Source organism: Schistocerca cancellata, chromosome 1 (assembly GCF_023864275.1).
Source record: "Schistocerca cancellata isolate TAMUIC-IGC-003103 chromosome 1, iqSchCanc2.1, whole genome shotgun sequence".
Classification (NCBI taxonomy): Eukaryota; Metazoa; Arthropoda; class Insecta; order Orthoptera; family Acrididae; genus Schistocerca; species Schistocerca cancellata.
Genome location: NC_064626.1, coordinates 623,247,229 through 623,253,612, shown reverse-complemented (window position 1 = coordinate 623,253,612; position 6,384 = coordinate 623,247,229).

The following is a 6,384-nucleotide window of genomic DNA, read 5'->3' as shown; positions in this document are numbered from 1 at the left end:
AGAAGCGACTCTCATCGCTGAAGACGACACGTCTCCATTCGTCCCTCCATTCACGCCTGTCGCGACACCACTGGAGGCGGGCTGCACGATGTTGGGGCGTGAGCGGAAGACGGCCTAACGGTGTGCGGGACCGTAGCCCAGCTTCATGGAGACGGTTGCGAATGGTCCTCGCCGATACCACAGGAGCAACAGTGTCCCTAATTTGCTGGGAAGTGGCGGTGCGGTCCCCTACGGCACTGCGTAGGATCCTACGGTCTTGGCGTGCATCCGTGCGTCGCTGCGGTCCGGTCCCAGGTCGACGGGCACGTGCACCTTCCGCCGACCACTGGCGACAACATCGATGTACTGTGGAGACCTCACGCCCCACGTGTTGAGCAATTCGGCGGTACGTCCACCCGGCCTCCCGCATGCCCACTATACGCCCTCGCTCAAAGTCCGTCAACTGCACATACAGTTCACGTCCACGCTGTCGCGGCATGCTACCAGTGTTAAAGACCGCGATGGAGCTCCGTATGCCATGGCAAACTGGCTGACACTGACGGCGGCGGTGTACAAATGCTGCGCAGCTAGCGCCATTCGACGGCCAACACCGCGGTTCGTGGTGTGTCCGCTGTGCCGTGCGTGTGATCATTGCTTGTACAGCCCTCTCGCAGTGTCCGGAGCAAGTATGGTGGGTCTGACACACCGGTGTCAATGTGTTCTTTTTTCCATTTCCAGGAGTGTAAAATCATTGGATTACTAAGTGCATCCATGACATGCTAAAAAAGACGTTGATAAAAGAGACGTCGGTCTGTATTCCACCATGGAGATTGGGGAATAAACCGTTCATAGCCAGGAGCAACAGCATATGCTAGATTTGCTTGTTTTCTACCGGTATGTAACCAGCGTAGAACCATCAATTTTAAGTATTGCCTACGTACGGCAAATATTCTATAATAGTCGAGAGATACATGTTCGTCAAATTTTCCTATATGCAGTCACTTCGCACTGTTACCTACTATCTCCATTACGCTGTATGATGATTGGTATGTCATTTCCCGTAACAACGACGGTGTCATATCAACTACAAAGAATCCTATTAGTTTGTTCCTAAACCACTACTTCAGTTGCTTAATTTTGATTAGTTGTATGAATGTAAATGCAAGGCAGTTGAAGCTTCTGAATGGAGTCACCAGTCGATATATTTGATGCCCTATCCAAACGGTCTTAAGACAGATTGACAGGATTGTGGTGTAGAAAAACAAATTCTCTTGAGAAATCTTTTTAAGGTGCCCTAAAATCTTTAGTGCTCTTTTGAAGCATATGTATCAAAAATGAAGAAGTACGAATCCGCATATAAAAACCACCCAAGCTCATTCAGTCCGCAGTGTTGTCATCAGTTACCTGATATAAATCAAAAATCCTCTTAAATCGAATACGTCATTACAGCAAATGCAATTTTTATGAACGCAAATTTCGATTTACACAGCCGATAATTAATTCCTTTCTGCTGAAATTAATTGCTTTTTCTCTCGACTGATACCTTTTCTATACGCTCTCACTGAAGAAGACAGCCGAATATTCCAGGAACTCAATTAATTCTGCCCCACTGCTATAGCAGAATACATTGGTGTTTCATTATCCGCATTACAAAAGCCTGGCTAGAGTACGAGCAAATGGCAATGGGTTAACACTCTGTCTAGGGAATGAAATATCAATTCTACTGTCGCTGATAGAATTGTGACCTCCGTTTCATTTATCTGTCATGTCAGTTAAGTTCTGATATCCATGTTAACTCATTCAACTAGGTGTCGTTTAATAAAAGTAACATCGTAGTTACTGGAAACAACAATGGCAAAGTGCGAATAGTAATAACAACCTCGCACTCTCTTGTGTATCACATTACTCATTAGCCTTTAGTATTTATTGAATAAGCCGTCCTGCTTTGCAGCTACAGCAAAACTCACCTTCTGGTAAGCTTATACTGGGACTTCGATATTACAGAAAAAGAAAAAATGGTTCAAATGGCTCTGAGCATTATGCGACTTAACTTCTGAAGTCATCAGTCGCCTAGAACTTAGAACTAATTAAACCTAACTAACCTAAGAACATCACACACAGCCATGCCCGAGGCAGGATTCGAACTTGCGACCGGAGCGGTCGCTCGGTTCTAGAGTGTAGCGCCTAGAACCGCACGGCCACTCCGGCCGGCCGATAATACAAATTGTAATGTATATTACAGATTAAATTGCTTCCTGCAATTCACTGTTCTGATGTTGTGTTTATTGTATATATTAATGCTGAAACGAAAAGAACTTGGGCGACTGCAGCAGTAACATAATCTTGAAGAACTCTAACTACGCGTACACGTTCAGTGATAGAAAAGGGCTCGACATAACAGCACCAACTGTTTTCTACTGCCCGCTTTTGTGTCCCAAGAAACATATCACCAAGCGAATAACTTTATTTATCGACTGGTTTATAAACCGTAAATGTTGGAAACAGATATTCTGTTCATGAACTGTGTTTACACGGGGTAAGCTAAAAAGTTTCAGTATTGACTATAAACTAAACGCACTATACACTATAATACTTCATATTGTAACACTTCTCTTACTACAGTGCGTATTCTTACACGATTGTCCCAACTTTTAGCCTTCTTGTTGTCAAACTGATTCTATGAACGTAAAAAAGTATAGGAATAAGCCATTTGTGTTCATACCCCTATATCATTTTGTGTTTTCTGCATTAGAAAACATATTAGTTAACTTTCCTTTTTAATACTCATTTCTTCTCTGACACTATTCTGAAAATATTAATTTCCTGCGTGAGTCTGATGGCATGCGGATACTGTTTGATAATCCAAGAAGAAAAAATGGATTGGAAGATTGTTAGACTCTGAAAACAATCCGCACACAAAGAAGGGGAAAGAGCTTCATTTCAAAGACTACGCAAAGTTGTAGTGCATTATACCCGACGGGTCAAAAAATGATGCCAGACGTTAACCCTAAATTAATTTGTAACAAAGAGGAGCCTGTAAACGAATATTCAAGATAACTGGATTATAATTCTGTTCTTATTTTTATCACGCCATAGTTGTAACTAACCTGTTTCTACGGGTTATTACGTTAAGATTAGGGTCGCCACAGACTCTAACCATACAACTAATCAAAGGTTTAGCCGAGTCGGAAAATAAATTAATTTGATCACAGACCAAAAATTCATAAAAATGCATACGTCGTGATATCGCTCATAGAAGATGCTATGTAATTAATAGTATTGCCCGTGCACTGTTCACGAGAATCAAACATTTAAAATAAACTAGAAAATGCATGAACACTGTGCATAAGATCATCTCCCAGCAACACACCTGAAAATAAGACTTAATCTAAAGCATTTGTTTTAAAATAAAAGGGGAAACTAATCACTGGACCTGTGCGTAAGGAAACGCGTTGGATGTGCTGACGGGAAAGCTATGAGGTGAGTGGCTTAGGTGCAAAAACGTAACCTCGGAACACAAGAGAAAATTGTGGATAAAATCATTTATTCCTAAGATATGGATGTGAGGCATGTACACAATTCCTGGTAACATTGATTCCTAAAACATTAAAGAAAAGCATCGATACATTCACCGTTATAATCTACACCTAAAATCATTGGTGTGAATCATTCATACAACTGCTGTTGCCTGATAACTCATCACAATAACTCGTAAAGCGGTACACGTTTCGCAGTACACCCACACGCCCACGTTGTTTTTGAAGACGCAATTTCTGGGTATCGTGGCCAAGTTGCAACACTATCACATCACACAATCAGGAACAGTTAACATTCTTTAACACAAACATGAGATCGGACAGTTAGTGATGACGGTGGCCCAACAAACTCTAATGTTCTACACGTGGTTGGCTCCCAATGGGGGAAAGACACATAAAGCAAGGAAAATTTACGAGAAGGCAAAGCTATTAATATTTAGAAAAATAAAAACGTATACAGGCACAGCTGAAGGCAAACAGACATTCATACAGAAGCGAGTGCTCACTTCTTATCGACACCTTTGTGTGGCGCTCTTCCGGCGGATCCAAGTCTGCTACAGAAATTTAATAAAAGAAAAATCTGCCAAAGTTTTGCATTCCTTGCTGCGACAAGGCAAAGCAATCTTTCAGAGTTGAAAAGCGAGAGCAAAAGCTAACAGCTCTCCTCTCGCCAAGTAACAAAGCGCCACGCGGTCAGTCTAACTCACCATTCTTCGACTGGAGCATGTAACGCCGGAAATGCATATCCTCCTATTTCCATCTATTGTGCTATTATTTTCTTTCCTTGCTTTGTTACCTCAAGATGTGACATTTCTGTCTCTTTGTATATTGTAATTGTTTTACTATTTGTATATTTATGCATTTATGTCGATGTATAATTGGTTTGTTTCGTAAATATTATTTGTATTTTTACGCTGGGTCTTGCCTAGGGAAAACTGCTATCGAACGATTACGTCGATAGGTCGTGTGAAGATTCAAAGTGTGTAGGATCTTTGGTAGTGTTAACTCTGCCGCGTGGAGCGCGGGCTGAAAGAGAGAGTCTGGGGGAGTAGCGAGTGGAGCAGGTGTGTTCTGTGACGCTCCCGCGAGTTGCCGCGCTTTCGGGGTTTGGCAGCATGTAATTGCGCTCGACTTGCGATGATAGTTTCTGACATGGTGTCGCGGACGGGAAACATTAACTAGCGCACATCAAGAGCCCGTTTCGTCTGGTGACCGTGTCGAGAAGAAGGCGCGCCAACATCCAGCTTCTGCAACAGCGACGGCCGACAATGAGTGACTGTCGCCACCTCCTCGATCGACGGCTTCAAACCTTCAATCAACCATCAAGGAAGACTGGAAGCAAGTAAAGTTTTAGAACTGTATGGCAGACCTCAGCTTTTCAAACTGTACCATTTTCGTAACTATAATAACAGCAACTTAGCATGAACCTTTGTTGCTCATTGTCCCAATTGCATTACCAAGCAGGGTCCCTTCCTTTTCCGAAATGAACCCGAGTGTCGTTGAAATTTAAACGCCAGCACTAAAGTAATATAGCTAATTCTATTTCACTGCTTTAATTTCAAAGTTCAGTTAGCTGGCTACAATATTCAGATTACACAAGCACAAATTAAGAGTGCGAGTTTTGTTATCGTATTTTAGCTTACCTGTGACTGCAGCTCAGCTTGGTACGTACTAAATTTTACTATTGTTAATTGTTCAGAATCATTTAATTCAAGTTCAAAGTTAAATCTCTTATTTCCAAATTGTGTAGATTCAAGTAGTTTTTTGAAATGATTGTTGAGGTAGTCCAAGACTAACCGTATTTTACTGAATTTCGATGTGCTTCAGAAAGAAAGCTCACTATTAACTTCAGTCACTAAATTAACTTTCGATTTTCCTGTTTTATTAATTCTTTGCTAAATTAAGTCAGGGTGTAGCGAAATTTATTACTTCTGACAAACTTTCAGTTTTCACACTACACGTGTCAACCTTCAGTTGCCACGCTTCTAGTGCTAATTATATGTGTAATAACCTTTCTTTTTCAGTTACTATAGTAATTGTCCTTAGGACTGGCGACCGTGATTTCCCCCAAATCTCAAATACCTAATTACCGCTAGTTAATTGTTAACGTAACGGCTGCACATTTACTTTCTTTATTAACTTTACCCCTTTTCAAAATTAATTTCCACCAGTTTCATCAGCACATTTCCTTTCATCTAGATGTAACCCTTTCCTCCCTCTTTACCGACAGGTTAACTTCGGTGACGATTGCTTTTCCAAAACTCCCATTAGGTACACGCGGTTTCATTTTTCACTGTCATTAAGGTCGGTAAGTGAGGGGGAGGTTACACGTGGCGAGCTGGTGACAGGACAATCTTCAGATTTGAGGTTGTTCTGGACACGAATTTTGCATTGTGCAAATCTCGTAACAAAGTATTGGTTACGTACAGGCCGTTACGTCAGCGAGAATAAGTAGTGGGAGTAATCCTAATTATATTTGAGATTTGGCATTTATATTGAAAATTATTAAAATGAGTGAAGGTAACAATTGCCAAAATTTGGTAGACTTGGATACGGAACAATCGGTCTAACAGTGGGAAACGCGCACCGCGGTACCCATTGTTCAGGGGCAGGCGGCTAGCATGAAAGACGCGACCGCCGAAACGCAACAAAGAGCAGAAATGGAATTCCAAACTTTAGAAAATGTTTCGGAATCGGAAGTGAAAATCAAACCTGAATCCCTTTATGACGAATACGGGGGGACAATTAAAGAGGAAGCCGCTACGGAAGTTGAACCGGTAGTTTCCGGGAATTTAAATGATTTATTGAATGTTTTGATTAACGAAATCAAGAGTCAATCGGCCAAGCTAGACAATCAGAACAAAGCTAT